This window comes from Poecile atricapillus, chromosome 7, assembly GCF_030490865.1.
Source record: "Poecile atricapillus isolate bPoeAtr1 chromosome 7, bPoeAtr1.hap1, whole genome shotgun sequence".
Lineage (NCBI taxonomy): Eukaryota > Metazoa > Chordata > Aves > Passeriformes > Paridae > Poecile > Poecile atricapillus.
The window spans coordinates 8,622,100-8,646,321 of record NC_081255.1 but is presented as its reverse complement, the minus strand read 5'-3'; the positions used below and the strand labels follow the sequence as shown (position 1 = coordinate 8,646,321).

At 50.4% G+C, this 24,222-nt stretch overlaps 2 protein-coding genes across 3 annotated transcripts in view; one reads left to right on the top strand and one right to left on the bottom strand.

Annotated features, from left to right (window-relative positions):
- The window catches only part of KLHL20 (kelch like family member 20), a 450,003-nt gene that overhangs the window by 140,988 nt on the left and 284,793 nt on the right, over window positions 1–24,222 (top strand). The window lies entirely within an intron of this gene.
- Window positions 1–24,222, bottom strand: part of PBX1 (PBX homeobox 1) — a 125,489-nt gene that overhangs the window by 98,067 nt on the left and 3,200 nt on the right. The gene's annotated exons all lie outside the window — the stretch shown is intronic.

The following is a 24,222-nucleotide window of genomic DNA, read 5'->3' as shown; positions in this document are numbered from 1 at the left end:
GAAACTGGGGATGGGAGGAGGGGCCAGCTCTCCTTTCCAAAGGAGCTTTCAATAGGAAACAGATGTTGAGGGCCCAGTGACCAAAAGCAGGGTCTGCAGCGGGCTTCCCTGGCTCCACGCTCCCAGCAGAATCCGTTTTAATTAAAATATTTTAGCTCAAGCATGAGGCGAGGGGTAGGGGGAGCGGGGAAAAGTCTGGGGGTGATGTCCTTGTTGCCTCTACGACGGCATTTGTGGCAGGGCTAGAGGGGGTGTCGGGGTGCAGGCTTGGATCAGACACCCCATCCTGTACCCCCAGCCTGGGCTCCCTCCCTGCAGCAGGGCCTGACATAAATTCTGCTGACCTTGAGTGAAAAATTGCCTCGTTTTGGTACCGAAAAAATAACATTACATCATGTAGCTGTGTCAGGTTCTATCAATGCCCCCTTCCCGCCCACCCCCAAAGTGAGGGGGATGTAACCCAACACTATGAAAACACCAGCCCTGAGAAGAAAAGGGGCCTTTGTCATGGACCATCAGCTTCCCGCTCCTGCCTGAGGTGAAGAAAGATCTCCAAAAATGTTCGGCTGGGAGGTACAGACTCCAGACGTGTCACCCCCCACAATCCCTCTGCTTCTCCATCCCCACCTTCAAAACTCCTGTTTCTCCCTTACTTATAAATTTTGGCCATTACTAGGATGAAAGAAGGGAAAATAAAAATAAAGAAAAAAAAATAAAAGGAGGACAAGAAGCCTGAAAGCCCAGCCACTGGGTCATTAAAGCCTGGCTTTAAGCTGGGATGAGTCAATAATTTCCTCCAGGTGAGGAACCATCCTGGCTTTCTTCCCAAGGGTACCTAACTCCCCCACAGGACATGCAGAAACCCACACCCAGCATAGAGAAACACAGAGAGCCCAGGATCTGTGAGAAGGGAACCTGACAGGGGTTCTGCCAAGCCATGGACACTCAAAGGAGCCCCCACATCCTGAGGCAGAGCATGTCCCACCCCACAGGAAAAGGCACGAGTTGGTGAAGAGTGGGAAGGAAATCAAGGCCTGCAGGATCTAATAACCAGCACAGCACAAGGCTCCCTGAGACTGTGGGTTCAGCAGGGCCAGGCACAGGCTGTGAGGCTCTTGTGCCAGGTAGATAGGAGGCAGGCTGTGCCACTCACCCCACAGCCAGGGAACCAGCCCTAACCCACTCCATTTATTACAAAAAAAGAACTGCAGAAGCCTGAGGCAAGGAGGTGTAAATGGAGCCCCCCTGGACCATGCAGGCTGCAGGGCTGCTTTTTGCCTTGCTGCTGGGATCATTCCCCTCCAAGACAGGGACAAAGGGGCAATGTGCCCCAGCCAAGCGTGCCTTGCCTAAACCCTGTTCGCTTGCAGCTCTCTGGCCAGCTGAGGAGAAGGAGCTGCCACTGCCCTTGGGCAGCACAACACCAGGCCATGCACGGGTCGAGGGCAGAGGGAGGAGAACACCCAGCTTGCCCCAGGCCCTCGGCTCTCCGATGTATTTTCTCATTAACGTGTAATACGGTTTTATTGTCTCAAACAATGTCTGTTTTCGATCAGTTCCTTTATCCCAGACGCTGCCGCGCGCGCAGAGACTGAAGAGGCCAGATGGTTCATGTTGCAGGAGTCTTCCCGCTCTTCCCCACCCGCTCCCTAATTCCTTACAAATTCCTGGAATGCCTGCGCCCCCGAAAACCAGCCCTGGGCAGAGGCAGGCATGGCCTGGGAGCAGGGGCTGGGGGCTCTCCCAGTCACCCCTCCTCACCACTGCCAGCTCCCCAGCAACAAGCAGCAGCTCCCGGCCGTCATCTCCTCCAGGAGAGGAGCATTTTCCAAGCAAACCCAGAGATCCGTGGGTCTCCTCTGCTGAGGAAGGGATGTGCAGACCCCAAAACCCCCAGCCCAGCCAGCAGCAGGGCTGCAGCTGGCAGGGAGGACTCCTGCCCGTAATCCCCACCACGTGCCCAAGGCCACCGGGCTGCTGCCACACCGCTCTCAGCTCCAGATTTCACCCACGCCTCCTGCTGCTAATCCCCCGTGCCAGCAGCTGGACACAGAGGTTCGCTGAATCCTTCCCAAAATCTACGAGCCTATCCAAGCTCTGACCTCAAAAGGGAAGGCTCCTGCTGACTGCAAGGAGCTTCTCCCCAGCCCTGTGCTGCCTATCCACACTGGCAGCTTGGCCGGTGGCTCCAGCCCACGCCAAAACACCCTCTGGAGGTCTGGCAAGGTTCATACTCCTCCTCCCATCCTTGCAGCACCCTTGCAACAACATTCCTCAGGAGAAGGGAAGGCCACCAGGCCCGGGAAGGAGCCCTGCTGAGCACAGCCCAGCAGGGGAAAAATAAGGGATGCTGAAAGCGATCATTCAGCCTGGAAGAAGGCCAGGAGACTGGTGTTCACACTTTGAGTGCCACAAGAGCACACATCATCTCATCTGGGAAAAAAACAGAGTCTGGTAGAAAGGATGACACCTTCTCCAAGGCACTCATGCACTACATGGCACGGCCACGCCACAGGTCATGCATCCACTGCAGGATCCCACACTCTGCTGACCTTGTTCTGTCTCCAAGGAGCTACATGAGCTGCATTTTTCCCCTGTTCCCACTCTGCAGCAGCCACTGTCCAGGAAAAGTTTCACAGAGGAATGACCAGAGGGGACCCCTAGCCTGCAGCTCCATGGGGCTGGCAGCCACTCTCCAGGGTTTGGCTGCCAAATTGTTGTGTGAGCTCCTCGGAGACCTGCCGAGCATCTACTCCCAATTCAAGTGAATTTTCATGAGGATGACACAAGACAGCCCTACTGCCAAATTTCCACAGCTCTTTCAGAGAAGGGGTGCCAGAGCCCAAGAGACACCTCTAAAAATCTCACCACAGCAAGGAGGACGCCTTCTTTTTTTATCAGCACTTTTTTCCCCCTAAGCCACTCAGCTCATTTTAGCAAGCCCTATGCCAAGCCTGCCTCCACCCAGAGAAATGCCAGGGCACACAGTTGAAGTCCTGCCAAGTTCTGAGTGTTGAGGAAAAAAAAAACTAAGGGGGTGGGTGGTTTACAGCAGGTAGATTTATACCTGTATGATCATGCCATCTCCTCCAGCAGCCATCCTACACCTTGTACATGAGCTCTGTGATGGAAGGAGCTGTTACTGCCATGTCAAGGTTAGATGCTCAAAGCAGCAGAGGCTGAAGGGGTTGGAGGTATTTGGGTTCAACCCAAGAAGCCCATGTGCAGAAATCTGCTATAGGCCAGAACTGAGAAGTCCAGGCTATCCTCAGAGTCCTATCCTGAAATAAGCAGGAAGGAGAAAAGCAGAGGATGTGCCCCTGGAACAGTGGACCAACAGGGCTGGAAGTTAGTGATGGCAGGAGGAATCCAAGCACTGTGGTGATTTTTTGCACTCCACAGCAGAGAAAATATCACCTGCCACCTTTTGGCATTCCCAGAGCTCAACTTTGGCTCCATCCAGCAAGAAAAAACACAGCAGGAAAGAGCAAGCGAGCTGAAACCTGATCCCCTGAAAGGCCGGACTCGGTGTCTGGCTTTTCTTACCGGCTCGGCCGACCTGTACGTGCCAGCCTGGGAAGGCGTAATGGTTCCACCAACAGAACTTCATTAACTTTTTATACACTCGGCCGCTAATTTATAATCATTAGCGGACAAACAGCCAACAATTACACAAGCAGCACGTTAAGGAGAGAGGGAGAGAGCTTGAAGGAGCAGTGATGGAAATGTGCTCCTGGTCGGGAGGGAGCTGGAGCCAGGATGGCGCGTCCATGTCCTGGGGCTGGCATGTGGCAGAGCCAACCTCTCCCAAGATTTACCTGCACGTCATTTCCTCAGCTGTAATTAAGGCACTGGGCAGCAGAAAGGCAAAAGGCACAGGTGAACACAGGGTGGGGAAAAAAAAAAATCTCACAAGCACTCTCATTTTCAAATAAAAGGAGACGGGAAGAGGAGGAGCGTGTATGCTCCACGTTTCCAATTCCTGGCACAGGCAAGGTGCCCGTTTGCAGAAGAATGTGAAGCTGTACACAGAAACAGCTCTGAATTAATCCTGATTTAATGAAATCTCCAAACACAGATCTTGTAACCCCAGTGCCCTTCCACACACCAGCTCCCCTCCTGCTGGAACAGCTCTGTGTGGGAGCAGGACATGGTGTTGCAATGTTCCTGCTGGCACCTGCAGGGAGCAACGCCCATAAGCATCCAAATCCCGAGGATGCATCTACCTTGAGGATGGAGATGTGGAAGACAGAAAAGGTTTCAAACACCTGGGATCAGTGGTCTCTTTCTCCCCAAAGAAAACTCAAAACCAACTCCACCAGCTCCCCTCCTGCCCAGTATCCTGCCAGAAAACCCTCGCTGCACCAGGCAAGGCTGCAGGCAGAGGACAACAGCGGGCTCCCTCCTCTGCAACAACCCGAGCTGCTTTAATCGATCAAAGAACCGTAAGATCTGCAGATACAGATGTCCCTGCGCCACAGGCAGGCCAGCAAGGGAGCACAGTGACCTGACCAGCATCACTCAGCAGCAGGGCATGCCCAGAAACCAAACCTACACCTCTTTTGGCTCCTGCACAAGGGCTGAGCCGCTCTCCTGCCCCGCACCAGGCAGCCCAGCAAGCCCTTTTTCGAGACGTAAGCTTCCTGTTAAACAGGTCTAATAAACGCTGCCTGCACCTTGCAGAGCCTCTCCTCTGGCATCTCCAAACAGCTCATGGAGAGGAAATCTGCTTCCCAAAACCCTGAGTGGCAGCAGGCAAAGAGCAGCACTCCTTAAGGAAGGCCAAGAAGCGGGGAGCTGGCTGTGAGCCACCCAGCTCCCCTCCAAAGCCGGGGGAGGCTGCAGCGAGCCAGGCAGGCTGTGTGCAGGACCTGCCATGCCTTGCAAGCCGTGGCTTGCCAGGCACGCCGAGGGCAGGTAGGCAGAGCCCCGCGCTCCGAGCACACGATCCCGGGCGTGCTCGCAGCTGGAAGGAGCCGTGGCAGGTCCCCCTCCGGCTCCCCGCACAGGCACGGGCGTGTGGAAAAGCTCACAGGCTGATTTGGCTCACAGCAGGACCTTTCCCCTTCCACCTTTGCACTTGAAAAGGGAAAAGTGAAGATCTAACACATGCTGAGGCTTATCGAATCAAGAGACCCAAGTGTTCAGGCCAGCAGAATGAACGCCCTTCGAGATTAATGGGGACTAAAACCAAATTTCTCGTGTGACAAGCTTCCTTCCCTCTACAGCAGCTTAATAACCATTCAGCACCCACGTAGGGGAAAAAAAAAAATTAAAATCTCTCCACCTAGAAGTGCAATTTAGGGGATCAAGCAGTAAAGATAATTTAGATGCAAATTTGGACCGCTCATCCTGCCAAGGATCCACCAACTGGGTACAGCTGCAGGATCACAGTGCTTTTTAAGAAAGCTCCTACCTAGTCCACTAAAAATCAGAGGATGTTGTTTAGATTATCTTCCTGCAGTTTTTCAATACCCAGTGTCATGGATAAAACCCTCCATCTAAGAAAGCCAGTGGAGGGGGTGGGAAAACTACAAAGAGAAGCTGTCACATAGTCCATGTGGGGTAACAATCACAGATGGAATGGTGGGATATGCAGAGAGAAGTGGCAGTTGTTTCAGCATTCCTGCCTTTGAGTAGCTTTCCAATAGAACTGCCCGAATACCTGCTCTTTCAGGACATTTTTTTTTTAACAGCATCACTTGAGAGCTGGATTTATTGTTAAAGGTATTTGTAATTTAAAACTGAAGTCAAATTTCAGAGAAATACTTCTAATAAAGAAGGCAAAGGCTTAATTTCAAATATGTAAATACGAGATATCTCCATCTTTTTTAATGCTTCTCAAAAGCAAACCAGGAGCTGCTTCTTTACTGAAACATGTTGGGAAATTGAGCTGCACAAATTTGTACAACATTTCTGTCAACTCAAATGCACACTCTTATTTCTTTTCCTCCTTGAGATCTTTTAATTTGGAGGGGGGCAGGGAAAGACCTCATCCTGCCCAAAGACAGGGAGGTGCCAATGCCTCTCAAACCCCAAACCATTAACTGGTCCATACCCCATCCCACAGGGATGCAGCATTGCATCTGCAACAGGCAAGAGGAAGGAGGGATTATCTCCCACCAAACCCAGGTCAGCAGCCTGTCTAGGGGTCCAGCAGCAGCCACAGGGGCAGGATACAGCCACCAAGCCTTGCACAGGAATTAATCACAGCCCTTAGGAGCTCTCTGCCTCCTGCTGCCTTACCTGCACCACCCAGGTCACAGGGAAGCAGATGGAGAGCAGGAATTCCTTACCATGGGGTAGCATTGGGCTGGTGGGAGTGCCAGCACCTAGGAACCCTTGCCACAGAGGGAATTAAAATCAGCCACACCCCAAAGGCAATAGAGAACTGTTACTATAGCCACCTAGTAAGTCCAGGTAGGCTCACAAGCAGTGGACCCCGATGTTTTTTGGGAGACATGGGGAGATATTTGGGCTCATCCAGCCTGGAGAGCAGGGAAGCAGCCAAAGTGTGTGGAGCAGGACCCTCACAACCCCAAGTGAGGAGGGCACAGCCTTTTAAAGTAAGGGCATGGAGAGCTGGGAAAAGAGAGTGTGACAGCATCCTCTGCATAACTTAAAGGATCAGCAGCATCGAGCTGTTCTTGGGGAGCTCTCCTGGAGAAACCTTTGCACAGATCCAGGGCTGTTCCTCTCCCTGCACAGTCAGGAACTCTCCTTTCAGCGTTTGGCATTCCATTATCCAAAGACTCCCACATAGGAAGCAAGACCAGCAGCAGCATGACCTGACACCTCCCCACCAAGGGGCCAGCCCCATCCACCTCTGGCTTGGAATTGCTGGAAGGGGAAAAGGGGGGAGCTGGCAGAGAGCAATCCCTGCCCCAGCCAGCCCCCCACAAACCTCATCCAAAGCCTTCCCTAGGGATGAGGGGCTGCACAGCCAGTACTGCTGTGTGCAACCCCCCTCTCCCCCGCCCCTTTCCCTTAACTCTCAGCCCCATCCTACTGAACAATCTCGCCACGGGCTGCTTTTGTAAGTCTCCAGCCCCAAAAGAAAAATGATGGGTTTGAACTCTTAACCCCGCCCCAGAAAAAGGCTGGAATTAAAAGGGGTTTATGACTAAGTATGCAGATGGGAATACTGTAATAACAACAGGCAAAATGTTTGCCTAGCAGTTCTGGGCTGGTTTCGGAGGGAGGGAGAGAGAGAGTGGGACGGGGCGGCTTCTGGCCGGAGGATGACGGCACGGAGAAAGAATTTGGCGGCTGGGAGGGAAGGGAGGTTGCTGATAAATGCTGGGGCAGAGGCGAGGAGGGGGGCCAGGGCCATGGCTGGCACTTCAGGGAGGCTGGCTGCACACTGCGGGGTCCTGGCCGGCTGACAAAGGCTGTGCCGCCGAGGAGGAGAGAGGGGAAGGGGGACACGGCAGCAGAGCTCAGCTCGGGGCTGGCTCAGCAGCCTTGGGGGACACTGTGGCACTGGAATGGGGAATCTATCGAGGAATCCATCCTGAACCCATGCACACAGGCTTCAGCCAAAGGGACAGCCCGCAACCTTGAACAAGTCACTGATTTTTACCAGCAGTGGGACTCCAGCTCTGCTGAAATGGTGATAAAACAGCAGTGCTTAAGTCACCTTAGGAGGGCATTTTCGGGGCATCATCTTCCTCCTGAAGCTCAGGCTAGGGGAGACCTAAACCTCAGCCACCGTCCTAGAGGAATTCACAGGCACAATCTCATTGCAAGAGGGGAGAGCACTGCTTCTCCAGCCTCCAGCCCTGCACAAGGCTGCTCCCACTCCTCTGGCACCCAGGGATATCCAGGACTTCCCTCTCTGTGAGGGATCAGTCAAGTCAGGCCCCTCAATGAGTCCCTGGACATGGCTTGCAAGACCCCAAAAATGCCTCCCCACCACCGTAACCGGGTCAGGCTGTCCCCTGGCACACACACAGAGGTTTGCTCCATAGTTCAGTGGGAATGTGACTCCCTGGTTGTACCAAACCAGCGACCTCCCTGTCCTCCAGCTCTCCAGAAAGCAACTGCAAACTTCACACAAGATGCAAACCGCTTGCACAACATCACACACAGCTTGGCAGCCACAGGCCAGAAAGCCACCAAACACCCAAATCTTGCAACTCAGCAGGACCCTCGGGACAGAAACTCACGTGTGGCACATGCAAACAAAGCCACAAACCACAGACCTCCCCAAGCCCCCAGAGGAGTTGTAATATGGAACTATTTTGAGCAGGCATGAGAACCTTCCCCCCCCCGCCCCGTGCTCACTAGGCACGGCCCAGCCTGATGCAACAGCAGCACTTTGCCAACCCAAGCACCTCACAAGGGTACAGCTTCAGATGGGAACATGCCCCAGCCGCTTCCCTGAGAAGGTAAAGCTGCGTGCAAAAAAAGCCTCACAGCACGACTGGCAAGGCAGGAACTCCAGGAGACTCCCCAGCTTGCAAGGCAGGGGATTTGCAAGCGTCTCACACCCGCCTTTGCTCGACGGGGACCGCAGCATTTGCAGCACCAAAACGTGGGAATTTTGACTCGATTGTGGTCACCTCCTGCTGACCCACTGCCATTTACCAGAGGTAGGGAGTGCTGGAAGGAGCCTGTGGATATTAGAAACTCCCTCATTGCTACAATCCTCCTCTAGGTCTGACTTGTTGCGTTGATGAACAAAAAGGCAGCAGCCCTACAAAAACCAAGAGGCACGTGGACACCCCCCCCACACACACACCTCCTAAACGAGCAAGGAGGTCTTTCCTTTGACCTCTCAAGCAGAGCAAATGCCTCTCTAAAGACACTTAGGGGCTGTCTGCGGGGTCAGGAAGATGGTCATTACTGATGGGAGCCAGCACTGTAAAGGGTGACAGGGCCAGGCTGAGGTCCCTGCCCATGGCAGCCTGCGGCGGACGCGAGCTGCACAAATGCACAGCTCCCTTCACGCCAGGAAGCACTCGGATCAGGTAATGGAGGGTGTAGGAGACTCGTGAGAGGATTCCTGTGAGTCAGCCGAGCTGGCCAGGGCCCAGATCAGCAAGCACTGCAACATCAGCAAACAAAGGAGGGCAAAACCTGGACCACCCTGGCCCCTTCCTGCTGCCTCCAAGATGACCTCCACAAGTGTGGGCTTGAGGGAGAGCGAGCCAGAGGCATGTGGAATGCTGCAGCCAGGCTTGGGATAAAGATTCAACCTGCTGTGCCTTGGGGCAAGGAGGTGGTCCCCCACTTCCCTGGGGAACATGGTCCTGGGGTTTGCTGAGCAATTTTGTTTCTCCCCTGCCAGAGGAAGACAATGTTAATCTTGCTCACTGAAGCCATGAGCAGTTGCTCTCCACATGCAAACAGCTCAGGAGAAACTTCTCTCACCCTCACCATTTCCCAGGGTTTAAGGACCAAATGTAAATGGTCCTTTCAAAGTCCTTTTCTGACAGCAGTGTTTCCCCTCCCTCCCAGTGACATATTCATGCCTCATACCGTGGAGCTGGTTTATGCAAGGGACATTCACATCTCCCTGAAAAGAGAGTGGCCACTGCACCAGCACATCTGCTGGATCACAGCACCTGAGGAGGAACACCCCTGAACAAAGGGTCACCACAGATTTTGTGGAGATGTCCTCTCTCTGGAAGCTTGAGAGTCTTACCCTCCAAAACTCTGCCAGACTTAGGCTACAGCCAACCCAGCTTCCACAAAATCTCTGTCATGAGGTGCTTCCATACTTTCCTTGTCTGGGACTTGTCATTATTTTTCATTTAAAAAAAAAAAAAAAGTGATCTCTGGGGAGGACATCTGGAAAAGGGATAAATACCTATCAGGAGTCATCCCAATCCTGACATCTGACTGAGTTAGACAAGTGCTAATGAACAAACAGCTCCTTTCCCTTTCTGACAGGCCAAAGCAAGTCTCCAAAGCAAGAACACCAGGTCTGGTCCCTTCCCAGATCTGGTAGCAGCGCGAAGCCCACCCTGGGGAGCAACCCTGGACATGCTACCCCAGCACAGGGAGGTCTCCAGCACTAAACCCCAGCTCCCTGTCCCCTCAGTGGGTACCACCCACCACCCAGAGGAGATTTCCAAAGCCAAGGGAAATGAAGATCAAGTCACGGTGCAGCACCATGCACCATCTTCTCCCTAGGGAAAAGCTGTTTGAGGAGAGAGGAGATGCAGGCAGGCCAGCAGCCTACATCCCTCTGATCCATAATGGCCTGTAGCCCCTTCCTTCCCCTGCTCCCAACGGGAGGCACACCCAGTGTTAAACACTGAGCCTAACTCCATCCGGTCCTCCTTCCCTATGTCTATTGTCGCTAAAAATTTATCCGGTTTCTGACAGAAAAAAAAAAATATATATATATATAACACTGCACCTCCCCTCTGCCCTTCAAAGTAAAAGTAGCTCTGGTCTTTCCCCAGGGAGGGGGAAATGAGTTTAAACATGAGTCCCCCATCTAGGCAGCACTGTTCCACTCCTCCTCCTCCTCCAAGGACTTTCACACAGCCCTGTCCCGTCAGCCTGTCTGTGGCATTTGATTCCTGTCTGTCACTAAGTGATGAGGACAAAGGGTGAGGAGTCAGGAAAAGGTCTGAGCTACTTTGTTCATCGTCTGGATACGAACTTTGGATGAACTCCGTGGGGAAAGAGAAAAGCCGCATGGAGCGGGACGCACCGTGCAGAGCACTCTCTCTCCTCAAGGAAAAAAAAAAAAAAAAGGGAAAAAAAAAGAAGGGAGGCTTGAACAAGGGGAAGGGGTGGGAGGGAAAGGGAGAGGAGAGCATTCCCCATCCCCATGGCGGCAGGCAGTCCTGAGAGCTCCCTGCTCCGAGGAGACAGAAGGATATTCAAACCGCCTTCCCAGGAGGCATGTTCAATAAAGCAGGATGCCAACGCAGCCTTTTCTCAAACAAATCTGTTAGCGGCGGGCCAGGGGCCAGCCACAAGGGCTTGCTTTTTAAAGAAACCAAATGGGAATTTCCTAATAAAATAAAATTTTTTAAAAAGCCCCACCGTGGCACGGGTAAAGGGAAGCTTGCTGGCAGCAACATGAAGTATTTTGCTCAGTATTTCTCTTGAAGCATGGGAAGATGAAATACAGCGCAGGGCAGGGAGTTTTGGGATGCAGCCAGGGCCGGGGCACCAAAGCACCCGTGAGCTCCCCTGGTACCCACCCAGAGGAGCTGAGAGAGAACACTGCCTATAGCAAAGTCACGTACCCAGCTGAAGGCTTACAACCACGATTTCTGCTGCTCTGAGCAAGGGAGGAGGCTCAGACTGTGTTGGGGCAGAAGTGATTTCCCTCGTGCCGACCTCTGGGACACGGAAAAGCCACCACAGGGCACACTTGGCTCCTTTACTTCACTCTGCTTTTCGGGGCTAAGCCAAACCAGTTTGCAACTGGAAAACCCTGTGGTAGTCTTGCAGGCATTAGGCAAATCAGCCCCTCCTGGGCAGCAGAGCCACCACACAACTTTCTCCTGAATGGCTCTTGCCCAGCAGCCAGGATGCCTGCCCTGGGATGGGGCACAGCCTCTGTCGAGGATTATCCATCACAGAGCCTCGGCACAAAAGGAAAACGATTGCAACTCCACAGACAACTCTGCAGCGCTCAGGAGAGACCTGCAGAGTGAAGGTGAAGGGTGTCCCAGACAAACCATCCCACCAGTGGGTGATGCCACACCAGCATCACCCACTGAACACCTCAGCCCCACAGGCTGGCTGGGAACGCCAGCTCTGCCACCTTGGATGTCTCTGCCTGAAGCACGAGCAGGTGGGAATCTGAGGGAGATACTGGAGGCTGTTCAACCCCAGCCTCTTCCTGGAAATCACCCAGACTGGCTGAACTTACTCTCCAGGATGGGGACTCCTGCATAAGACAGAAGCTAGGTGGGTTAGGAGTGAAGCAATATACTGGAACATGCTGGAGATCACCCCAGATGCCTTGTCTCTCAACCAAACAGCAGCAAACAGAAGAATAGCTCTGCACAGGAAAGCTCTACCTGGAAAACAAACACAGCAACCCAGCAGAAGGCACTGGTGAGATCTCCCCAGCCAGGCACACAGCAGCATGCAGGGCCCAAATTCCCTTCCAGGGTGGGAGCAATCTCATCCCTTCCATGGTGCCCAGCACAGAAGAGAGCTGCAGAGATGGTCACAGCAAGGACTAATCCCAGCTCCAGTCTGGCCTCTCTGTTTGGGAAGGTAATAACTCACCACCAGAACCAGAAAGTGGAACAGATCAAAGGCTCAGCTTCACTGACTCACAGCTACGCAGGGCCCCAGCCCTCCCAAGATCTACCTGCTCTGCACCAAGACAATGACCAGGGAAAAAATGAAAGAAAAAGGGGAAGGAAGCACATTTCTGCAGGGAACCAACCCATCTGTGCAGGCTGGGAAAGCAGGGTCCTCCCCTGCAGCCACCACCACATCCCAGAGGAGCACATGTGAGGAGGTCACTCAAGCATCTCAGAGGCATTGCCCAAGACCTCTGATGGAAAAACTTTGATCTCCTCCAAGCACGGCCAGTCCCTGGGGACTGCCTCTAAAGCACACAACAGAGCATGCCAGGGCAGATTGACTCCATGCAGAAAACCGCAGCCCATTTGGAAGAGTTTGTTCCCCTGCTCGCTTCAGAAGTCCAAAAAGTTCATCTGGCAGTGGGAGGAACCTGCACCCAGCAGCTCAGCCAAGGTAGCCTGTCTCAAGGCAACAAGCTCCCTCCAGCATGAACCAGGCAGAAGGAGGGGGAAAAAATGGGCAGGATGTTGACTGGACTGGCCAGCAATTGTATTCGCAAAAACTGGGAGCTTGGGAGGGAGATGTCGGTGCTGCTGAATCCAGGGATGTTTTGAGAAGAGCAAGGAAGAAGAAACAGAGGGAAAAAGTGGGGACTGGGAAAGAGAAGGTAAAAGAAAACAAATCTGCTTTATTATTGCTTGAAACCCAAGGAGACTGATTAAAGCAAACATCCCCCCTGCCCCTTCCAAAGGGTTGTCTCGTCTGCTTCCTAAATCTGATTCCCATTTGTCTCTATATGGTTCTCATTTGTTCTTCGTTTAGGTCTCCTCCACGTTCCTTGCCCACTCCTAGGAGCCCTCCATGGAGCCATCAGGACTGGCTTCCCTCGGGAAGGGCAATCGCTGGCCAGGGTCAGACCCAGCACCGCACAGGGAGGAGACGCAGCAAGAGGAAGGCAGCAGGATACAACTACACACAACAGGCAAGAGGCCAAGGAAATCCTTGGAAAGCCCTACCCAATGGTGTTGATGAGCACCTGGGTGCCTCTGGGGTAGCATTCCCAAAGGGTGAAGCTAAAGCAATTAAAATAAAGCAAAAGGAACCAGGAAGAGGGGATGCAGCACAAGCACAGACCCACCCAGCGCTTCCCTCTCTATTAGCAGACGGCCTTCTGATTAAACAGCAGCTTAAAAATTACCCTAATGGAGCTCCTGTCTAACACAAACCGCAGGAACCTTTCCTAATTGCACAGCTCCTTTCCCAATCCCAGCCCAGGATGATGCAGCAGGTCCACTGGCTGCCCTTGCCCGCAGCACTGGCGTGCTCTGCCAGCCGTGCCCGCTGCTCCCAACAGGGTCTTGGAGCACTGTGGCACCATGGGCTTCACTTTCTGTCCTGGCCCCTGGCTCTCAGAGCCCTGGACATGCTGCCTTTGCAGAATGACACCTGCAAGGCCTAACCAGACATGCCAGAAAAAGGGAAATAAAAATATGTCCTTCTATCATGTGGACTTTGCCACTGCCTCTGGACACATGGAGAGACCAGGGACTTCCCCTACCACCACCCTCTGCTGTGTCTCACATCCTTCCATGCTATTTGTGAGTTTTTCATGGTAAACAATTCCAGTCTGCCCTTGGGATAGGCTCCCTAAAGCTCCAGCCATGCCATCGTGCTGCTGCACATCCTTATCCTCAAGAGCCCACAGCTGAGGATCCCATGACTTTTTAAACTTGGATGCAGGAGAGTTATTTCTAAGGAAAACTCCCAGGCTGTGCACCTGCTGGCCATGCACTGCAATCCTGTCCAAAAGGAAACACAGCCCCCCTCCACCACAATAAAAAACAACCCCCTGCCCAACCGATCCATCCACAAGAGGAATCCAAGCAGGCTCTGAGCTCTCGAGAGCCAGGGCCAACATCAGAGCAGGTCCAGATGGTTGCACAGGTATTGTGACATTACACAACACCATTTTCCCCCTCCTGCTTGCTGCCTCTGGAGAGGGCACAGCACCAGCAGCTGCTCTCCCTGCTCCCTCCTGCCCGTAAGGAAAGCAGAGACCCCTGACCTTCTCCAACACATCCCCCAGCCCCTCCACAGCTTAAGCAGCCCAGGTGTGCAAATGTTACCCAATGCCCTCGCCAGGCAGAAAGTAAATTCCAGCAAACGGGGGAAATGCCAGCTGCAGTCAGACACTGGGATGTGCAAATAGCAGCCAGGGACCTTCGGGAGAGGAACAGCCCAGGCCCAGGCGCTCCTACCTATAATCCTTCTCAGGATGCCCCCTCCAGCAGCTCCTGTGGCAGAGAAAGGATGCTAATTTGACTATTTGAGGGAGTGAAAAAAAAAAAAAATAAACGTTTGCTCTTGCGCTAAATGACCTTTTCAGCCACTTGGGGACAGAATTGCACCGGGGCTTTGGAGTGAGCTACAGTGGGCGCCGCTTGCTCCCTGCTCCCATGCTGGATGCTGTGTGCCTCAAGATGCATTTAAGGAGTCCAAGCCTCCCAGCCACCTCTGTCCACCCAGCAACGGAGTCAAGAAACAGCCTCTTTGGAAAAATCTGCATGAGGAAGGGAGGAAGAAGTGGTCTGCTAAGAGCTCGCTGAGCAGAGCGCTTCAGACGGTTTCATTTCACATCGCCGAAAGCGTAAATCAGGGAATTGCTCCTCGGGTTCTTCTCCATTAGCGAAGTATATTGCAAGTCCCTTCCCACCGCCGATACCGATCGACACTTCACATCTGCTGACCAGATCTAACAGCCAGGATTTTCCAGGGGAATAATACATTCAGTGAAAACACCATTCCTGCCACCTGCTCCCCCCCAAAACACGCAAGCGCTCCGGGAGCGGCTCCTCGCTCTCTGCAGGCACATGCACAGCGCTACGCCGCAGCCAGAAGCCTGGCGAATCTGTATCCAAAATAAAGAGGTGACCCCTTCAAAGCAAGGGTTATAAACCCCTCAAAACACACTTGCAACCAGGGGAGCATGTCCCACTGCCTGGAACTTCCCTAAACGTGAACAAGCGCTCTTCTGGAAAGCACCAGCTTCACACAAAACCTACTGGGGGGTGCCCGTGTCCTGTGCTATCAAGTCAGGATTGACAGCCACAACTCTTTCCAGCTAATTCCTTTTACCCTGTGAACTGCAATCTCTAGCCTTTTGTTTAGAGATTTGCAATAAACAGAGTATTGCAAATTCACCATGTTATCGTGGTATTTGAAATAATATTTTTGCAATTTTATTGCAATCAATCGTATTACAGAAAATTCTTCCACTATTAATGTAATTAATCATATATTATAATAATAATTTGGCATATAAGCAGGCTTCTCCCCAAAAAAAAAAATACTTGCAACCTCTTAAAATTAGAGACTTAGGGGTTAAAAGCCAAATTTACAGCTGAAAGCCAGAGAATAAATCTATGCAGAGGCTTCAGGTATTGTATCATTCCTAATGTTTCACCAGAGAATCACTGCACAGGAGAAAAAAAAAATAAAAGATGTGTGTAAACAAGCAAAGGTACACCCACCAGCAGCTTGGGTTTTGAAACATTAATGTTGAAATTAGAAAGGCACATTTAGTAGAGTTATGGGCAGATTCACTTTCAGTTTGGCTCCAGCCTTGTAAATATCAAATGTCAAAAGGAAACAACTGCACTGAGTTAAGAGAGAAAAAAATCCCCATGCTGTGGAGACGTATCCGGGATTGGGACCGCTGGAGTTGGGAAAGAAGCAGCAACCAGCAAGGAACATTTCACAACTGGAAGGGTATTTTTGCTGGGTAACCTGCCACTGCTAATTCTGCTAATCGACATCACCCTGGAATTTGAAAATGTTATCCAACCAGGAGAGAAACTTGATTTTCCTCTCCTGGTAACGAGGATGGGCAGGCCAGCCAGGTTGTGAAAAACCAAAAATGGGATGTGGAAATGATGAACTGAGTTTCCAGGCTTGTATTCAGGCGAGAAACAAAAATCCAGGCTCCTTCATTTAAGCAGGCTGATCCCACTTGCAAAGGCAGCTCTGCTCGTTTTTCAACAAGGCTGAAGTAAAATGGCAAAGTTATCATTTTAGATTAGAGCAGCTCCTCACAGTACCGGCTCTTCCGAGGGTTTTCCATTTATCAGCAGATTTAGGGGGAAAAAAAGGGCCGGGGGGGGGCTGGAAAGAGCCCATTTACTTACCCAGTTTAGGGTAAGCAAAAAAGCTATTTTGGGTAAGGTTTCTCCTATAAATTAAAAGGCTGGGAGGGGAGAGGACAGTGTACGGCTCCCTCAAGGTGTCACAAGGGATTTCTATTATCTATTATTATTATTATCTATTTCTCCCCAAAACACAGAGCATCACCAGCAGCACTCTGCTCCTCAGCAGGCACGGCTTCCCTGGCAGCCAAACCCTCCACTGGGCTGCCCATTCTCTGGCTGCCTTGCCTTCCCCACCAGGAAAAGGAGCCAGGAGAAGTGGCTTTCTGCTCCAGCTCAAACATAAAAATTGTATATATACGCACATACACACACAGGGGCACAGATCACAAACACAAGGCCAAGAGATATTATTCCTTTTTTTCTTTTTTTTTCACTTGACACAGTTGCAAATCAATAATTCCAGGCCAAGCGATTCCCAGCACTGGGAGAAAGCATCACCTGAGTCCCTTCTGAGCCCAGCCTGACAACACACGTTAATGCATTCAGCCCACAGCCTCCTCAGGCCACAGCTTTCTGTAATTTATCCCTATAGCACCCCCCACCCTGGATTATTTAAGTCGCTGGGGGATGCAGCACCTCCGAGGCAGCTTTGAGCAGAAGCTGCCGACCACCCAGGCCACAAAACCAATCAGTTTTGGTTTCCAAGGGAGTTCCCAGCAGATGCTGCCCAAAGGCGACGTGGATTTCATGGAAAACCCTAAATATTGATGCCTCTGGAGCACACTGCAGAGGTGGTCACCCACAAAGCACCATGCAGCACCTATGAGCACCCAGCACATCCAAAAATCCAGGGTGCTCGCCCAGCCCGGGCACTGGCAGAGGGTGCAGTGTGGAGGGGCCAGCCCAGGAGCCAGGCAGTGCTCACAAACACCTTCTCCCACCATGGGGGACACTCACCAGATCAACCAGATCGGGACCCGATGGATGTTTGGGGAAAGCAAAGGATGCAGACTGAGGTTGGTTTATTAGATTACGGACAGCCCCATGCAAATAGGGCCATATTGATCTGGTCTGCAAACACCTGGCTGGGAATACGAGCAGCCCCTGAGTATACAGAAGCTGCTGGAGATTATTAACCAGATCCATTGCTGTAAATCACATTACCTCCTTCCAAACCCTGACCCAGCACGGAGTCCCCCTGTGCTAGGCGCTGTACAGGGCACATCCTTGTAGCACGAGGGAGCATCACTTCTTCCCTGCACAGCACCCAAACACCCAGCCCTAAAGGGTGGAGCCTGGCAGGGGAATCCTGCTCTGGGGGGCTGTGGAGCCAGTTTTGTGCAGCCCACCTTCCCCACAGCAACTCCCAAAGCAAAACATGTTACCAGGAGAAACTCACTGCATAGGGCAACTGCCATGGGAAGGGAAAGCAGGAAGAAAAAAAAAATTATAAATAATAAAAAAAAGGTGGAAAATAGGTAATAGCACTTCTTCATGGGAAAACTCACCCCCTGTTCTTATTGGGTTCCGCATATTTTGCATCAATTGCAAACCACCCCTGTAGTGCACAGGGCAGACAAGACAGGCTCTCCTGCCTCCCAAAGCACCCCAACTCCAAGAACAGGAAGGAAAAAAAGGTAGTAGCAAAATGCTTCCCAGCAGATTTGCAAGAGATCATGAAATCATTTGCAGAGCTTCATTAGCAGAGAAGGCAGCAGTCCCAGGATTAAAGGAGGAACTGGGGAATAAGGTGCCGAACCAAAGGCAGAGGAGGAATCCCGTCTTCCTTCTCCCTGCCAAAATCCACAGCTCTGATTCAGCAGAAGCACCAGCAGCAGCACAGCCTGCTATATCTCACTGCAAACAAACCCATTTATGTTTAAACCACCACCCTACTCCCCTCAAGGATTGCTGCATGCAGTAATTTCCTTGTGAGGGGGAAAAGAAAAAAAAAAACAACAAACCATGATGAAATTGTCTCAGAGTTTCTCTGTGTTTTGTTTACAACCGCTGCCCTCAAACCCAGGGCCGGCACGAGTCCTGCTAACAGGAATAAATCTCACATTTGAGAGCATTTAGAAAAGCTCTGCTTGCAGACAACTCAGCGCTCCAAGGAGGAAATCCCTCTGCAGGTTTCAAATAAGGGAACTTGAACCACTTTTCCCAGGAGAAATTTAGGCCTGAAAGATCTTCTGAGTTTCTCATTTGGAGCTACAAAGCCCGATAACAAGATCTCTTTCCCCGGACTCACCCACAAACTGACTGCTGCCAGGATTGTGCAGAGGTCAGGGGAGATGGACTGGAGAGAGACCCGTGGCAGCAGGGAACAGATCCAACATTTATGGAAGAGAATGCTCTGGTTTGCTGCTGTTTATGCCCACATCTGGTTAATACAGGTATTTTTCCATCATGCATTAATAGCGAACACAGAGCTGTATTCCTCCAGTGCTGTCAGCAGGAATTAACCAAAAAGTGGGCTGCTGGCATTGCATCTTCCAGAAACCCTCCTTCCCTGGACCCAAAGCTACCAAAAAACTGGGGAGGGCAAGCAAAGGCTTGGAAACTTGGGAGCATGGGGACCAAGAGCTGGAAGACTGGCTCACCCATCTCCCAGGAGCAAACAGATAGGACAGGACACAGCAGACCCTCCCGGAGCACCTTCCTGCTCTGCTGCAACAGTTTGCTCAACATCAGGCACCCATAAAAATCAAGCCTTGAAATAAAAAGTGAACAGATTTGCTCCTGTACACCCCAAATTGTGGGGAGTCCCTCAGGAGTGGGAATGCTATGCCAGAGCCAGGCCTGGTTTCTGTGTTTTGATGGCGAAAGTTGAGGGGGAGGAGGTGGGAAGAAGAGCCCACTAGCAGCCCTGTTCTTCCCACCTCCTCCCCTGGAGGATTGCAGGAGGCCAATTTTGATTAAACTAATTAAGCCTGCTCCATTCAAAGAGCTCCAGCCACATGCTACCAGGAGAGAAGAAGAAAATAAGAAATTACAAGGAAAAAAGAGAAATCTCCCCACAAGCACGCTCCTCCAAAGCCACCCATCCCCAGCAGATCCCTGATGGACACCACCACAAGGGAAGATAAAAGCCCAGAAAACAGACTTGTTTTAGAGACAGGTCCAGCCCTGAAGACCCTGCTCCTTCCAGCTACCAGGACCTACTGGGACATGTCCCACCTCCCATCAGGATGACTGGTTTCCATTCCCTCCCAGCCAATCCCAGAGGGAGCCGCTCCTCTTGTGTTAACTCAGTCCTCTGCCAAGACAAGGTCTACCAAGCCATCCCTGTCTTCCAGTCCCTTGCACATTCCCTCCCCTCCTTTCCCTTGAAGGCATCAGGTTTCTGGAAGCAATTTAATTGTGAGTTACAGCGAGGCTTCCTCAGGCAGTGTGGATCGGACTGGAGGCCCTGCTCTCCCAAAATGTTTCACCTTCCCCCCAGGGCAGCCAAACCAGGGATCCTGCAGACTCTGCCTGACACGGAGAGAGAGAAGCATCACTTTTGCCTTCAAAACCTTTCAACTGGAAGGGGAAAGAAAAAAAAAATAGTAATAACAAATATCAAAGCCAAGGCTTCCTCCCCTTTGAAGGGCAGGAGGGAGAGCAGCCAGGTGAGGACCTGCCCAAAGCTAAGTGGGGACCTGGATCCTGCAGGGCTGGAGCACTGAGCACTTTCCTGATGAGCTTTCTTTCCAATGCCTTAGGTGCAGGAATTGCATTGAAATTCAAATCGGGGTGTTGAACTCTCTCCTTCGCCTTGGGAAACCTCCTCGGGTGGAAAAGCAGGATAAGAAGGAGGGCAGGATTTGATACCCTGGGGAAGGAAAGCAAGATGCCCCATCCTGCTGGGAGGAAAGATTGACCCAAGGGTGCTGGGCTTGCCAGTGTGCCCCTCTTAAAGCTCTGCCCCACACCCCAAAAACCCACACCACATCTGCCCCCCTTCTCCCCATGCTGCTCCTGCTGGGGTTTTACTTGGGGCGTGGAGAAGAGAAGGGAGGGAGGGAGAAAAAGAAACCCCATATCATAATTGCTATATTAAAGAGAAATAGCAGGCAAGAATAATAAGAGAGGTGTCAGAAGTGAAATACAGTAACAGACATTAAAAAAAAAAAAAAAAAAGACTACAGTTCTGAGATGGGGGTGTTAATTGAACACAGAGCTGGAGAGAACAAAGGGGTGTTAAGGAAGAGAAGAAGGGGAAAAAATCCTACCTCCTCCAAAGATCTGATTTGAGTTAAGTTTGGTGAAGATAATGCACAGGGAAAGGTAGCTAAGAGGCACCTTATATAGCTACTATGTTCTAAAATTAAAAAAAAAAAAAAAAAGACAACAAACCCATTATTCAACAACAATTGCACGGCTAATCAGTGCTGTCTATAAATATTCTACTTTGTAAATCCCCCCCCATTGGTGCTATGTACATTTTTCTTTTAATCCTGAATTCCTTCAACACAGGAGGAAGAGGAAGATAAGAAAATAAAAAAATTGTAGGATTTCAAATGCAAAGTCAGGGTCTTTTTAAGAAGTCGAATTTGCCCGATGCCCTCACCTCCCCCAAATGAGCGGAGAAAGTGAAACGATGGGAAAAGCTCTTAAGGAGGAGGAATCAGATTAAATGGTCATATATCCTGTGCTCAGCCTCTCCCCGCCTGTCCCTGCCGAACGAGATGGGAGTTGGGAAAGGCTCACAGCTGAAATAGATGCTGCTGCATTTTGACAGCAGATATTTTCCAGTTTGCCATCCAAGGACCCCACGTCTGCGTACGCCTTGCCTGATTCTTCTGCTTAGCTATTCTGCTCATGCAGAGAACAGCTTAAAAAAAAAAAAAAAATACCAAGAGAGAGAGGGGGAAAAAAAACAAGGGGAAAAAAAAAACAACAAACCCCAAGAAGCCATAAAGACAGAGCCCCTACCCCTGCCTTCAAACTTTTTATAAATAGGAATGCAATTTCCGATTTCAATCCTTATTGATGGAGGAATCAATTGTATTTAGGACAACAATGCCTCCCATTTCCATAATTATTATTCCAAAAAGCCAGCCAGCCAGCCATTTGAAGGCAGTCCTGCCCCTTCCCTCGCAACAAAGCGACCAACAGCAAGTGAAAACACACCAAATGAACGCCGACAACTTCGATGTATATTGAAGCGGCAATTTTTTTCCTCCCTTACATACTCCTGCCTGGATCAGACCTCTCAACTTTTATTACTTTTAAACAGACATCACCCCAAAAGCGGCAATTCCCAGGCTTGCAGACAAAAGGCAACCCCCTGAGCTTCTTTTTTAATCATTATAATTTTTCAAAGTTATAACAAATACTTTAAAATAACTAAAGAGCCCAAATGCAAAAGGCAACTCTGTGACCAGTAGAGATGACCTGTTTTTCTAAGAACTTTATGGACACTTTGGGTTTGCTCAAGACAAGGTTAACGCTATGAAATAGTAGCCATAATGTTGCGAGAGATGGTGGTAAAGTCTCTGTAAGGCTCTGGAGTCACTTAAATCAGGCAGCGGGGTAACCGAACGCACATTTCTGCACATCATAACGCCGGGGGGAAGATGTACGCACGCACTTTCAAACACCCACCAGTGACCACAAACAATCACCAGGATTTCAAACGCCACACATGCAAAAATCTGGGAAGCTAAATGGAAAGTGGGAAGCGAGAAGTTGGCTCAACTTTCACGCCGCTGCCCGCAAGGAAGGGGTAAGCAAACAGACGCAGGCAGTACACTCGGCCCCAGAAAAAACAAGGCAAACTTCCTCCTAGCATTGGGCCCACAAAGCAATAATTAAAAAAAAATAATAAAAATAAACCTAAACCATCTGCCTGTTTGCTTTCTTATGAAGTGTGACTTCTGGGGACACAGATAGGGGGGGAGAAAAGGGAGGAGGTCTTTGAATTTGCAAAGTGAAAGAATTCACCGCAAACATATCCAAGGGTAGATAAACAACGCTCCAAAAGCCTTCTCTCGAGTCAGCCTCTTTGAAGACCTCCACAGCACTGTAAGCCAAGTAATGCAGGCACAACACTAACAAACAGCCTTTATAAAAACATGAAACAGCCCCAGTTCACACCTTAACATCCTTATTTCCAGCAGCACGCTTCGCCTTATACCACCTCTTTCCATTTTCCTTGGCGGCCAGGAATTATCGCACCCCGTCACTGTGGTTATGCATAGCTCCTCATCCCTCCCCAGCTCACCAGGACCTCACAGCATCCCTGAGCTCACCTGGCTTTTCCCACCAAGTTTGGTCCCAGCAGATTCCTCCTTTCCTAACTTTGCCGCTGCGCTGATAGCGAAGCTGAGCTGGGATTAAACAGTTGCCCTGCCAAAAAAACGTCCCTGAGCAGGCAAGGCATGGAGCATCAAATGCAGCACCAAACACACTTGGGAGAAGAGACAGGCAAAGGTTCTTTGGCTCACACAAAATTAGAGGAGAAAGAAGAGAGAAAGGACCTCGGGGGCTCCTCTTTTTGTGGCGGCGCGTGGGGGAACGCTACAAAATCCAGAAGGTTTCTCTCCACGTAGACTCTCTCACGTTCCAGCATCAGAGCAGTTTGGAGGTTCCCACACCAAACCCACTGCTGGTTATTAAGGGAAGTCTGTAGGGAAAGGCTCCTCGGGAAGGTCAGAGGCGGCCCCGCAGCGGGGAGGACTCCAGAGAGCCGAATGCCATCGGTAGGTGCTTTGTCTGGGCTACACGCTGCACAAACAACGCTTAACAAAGGGCCCTCTTAGTCATTTTATATATATTGCAAGAGTCAAGTAATTGTATTTTCAATCAGCTGCTCATGCTGGGAGGTTTATATATATATATATATTTATATATTTAAGAACGGAAAAAAAAAAAAAAAAAAATAAGACCCAGTTCAGATTTCTGAAAGCTGTTCCCCTTTTATGTGTAACTATCAATGTATATCAACTGGGTGTGCAATCATATTTATTGTCACTTTCATTCATGTCATGCCCTTGCTTATATGGCTTAGATATGAATTATTGACTGTTTCAGTCCTTGTTGTAAAGAGGGGGGGAAAGGGGGGGAAAAGTCAAGTACTTTGCAGCGTGCTAAAACAAGGCAGCTACACCCGCATGGGAAAGGCCACAGATCAACTCTGGTCAGCTCAGAAAGCCAACAGGAGAGATGAACCACCCCCCAAATTTCCATCATTCCCCCCACTTTTTTTTTTTTTTTCCCTTTTAAGAGAAAAAAAAAATAAAAAATAAAAGAGAAATTCCAACAAATACATAAATAAGTGGTGCATGTTGCTAAATGTCCTTCCCTGAGCATCTGTTGTTTAAGATCACCCTTGATTGATGACTGCTATTTTTTAATTGTTGCTTTTAAAATTTAAATGCCCCCCTGGGATGTGTTATAAGTGTGTTAGTACATGGTAGGAGGTCTGGAAAGTGGGAAACAGCAGAACCAACGCTCTCATGCCATTAGCTTCTAAAGAAGCCTGAGAACACCCCATGCCATAAAACAACAGTACCCTAAAGTAACTAACAATCTAATATATTGCTTTCACTAAAGGCAACTGACAACTCGCTCTTACATGAGCTAGCCTGGATGATTGGCAGACAAGAGCATTTTAACCCTTTCTTTAAAAAAAGTAAGAAACCTTTGTGTTTACCTGAATACTAATGGTAATACAACTGCAGAGTTTCATTTTGTTGGGATTATTTCCCACACACCCACTTTGCATTCAGATTTTATTTTGTTTTTTAAGCAGTGCCATGTCTTAAAGAACAAACTAGAGCAAGACAGAAATTGCAAGGGGGTTGATTTTTTTTTTTTCTCCCCAGAAAAAGCAATAAATAAAGAAAGGCCATAC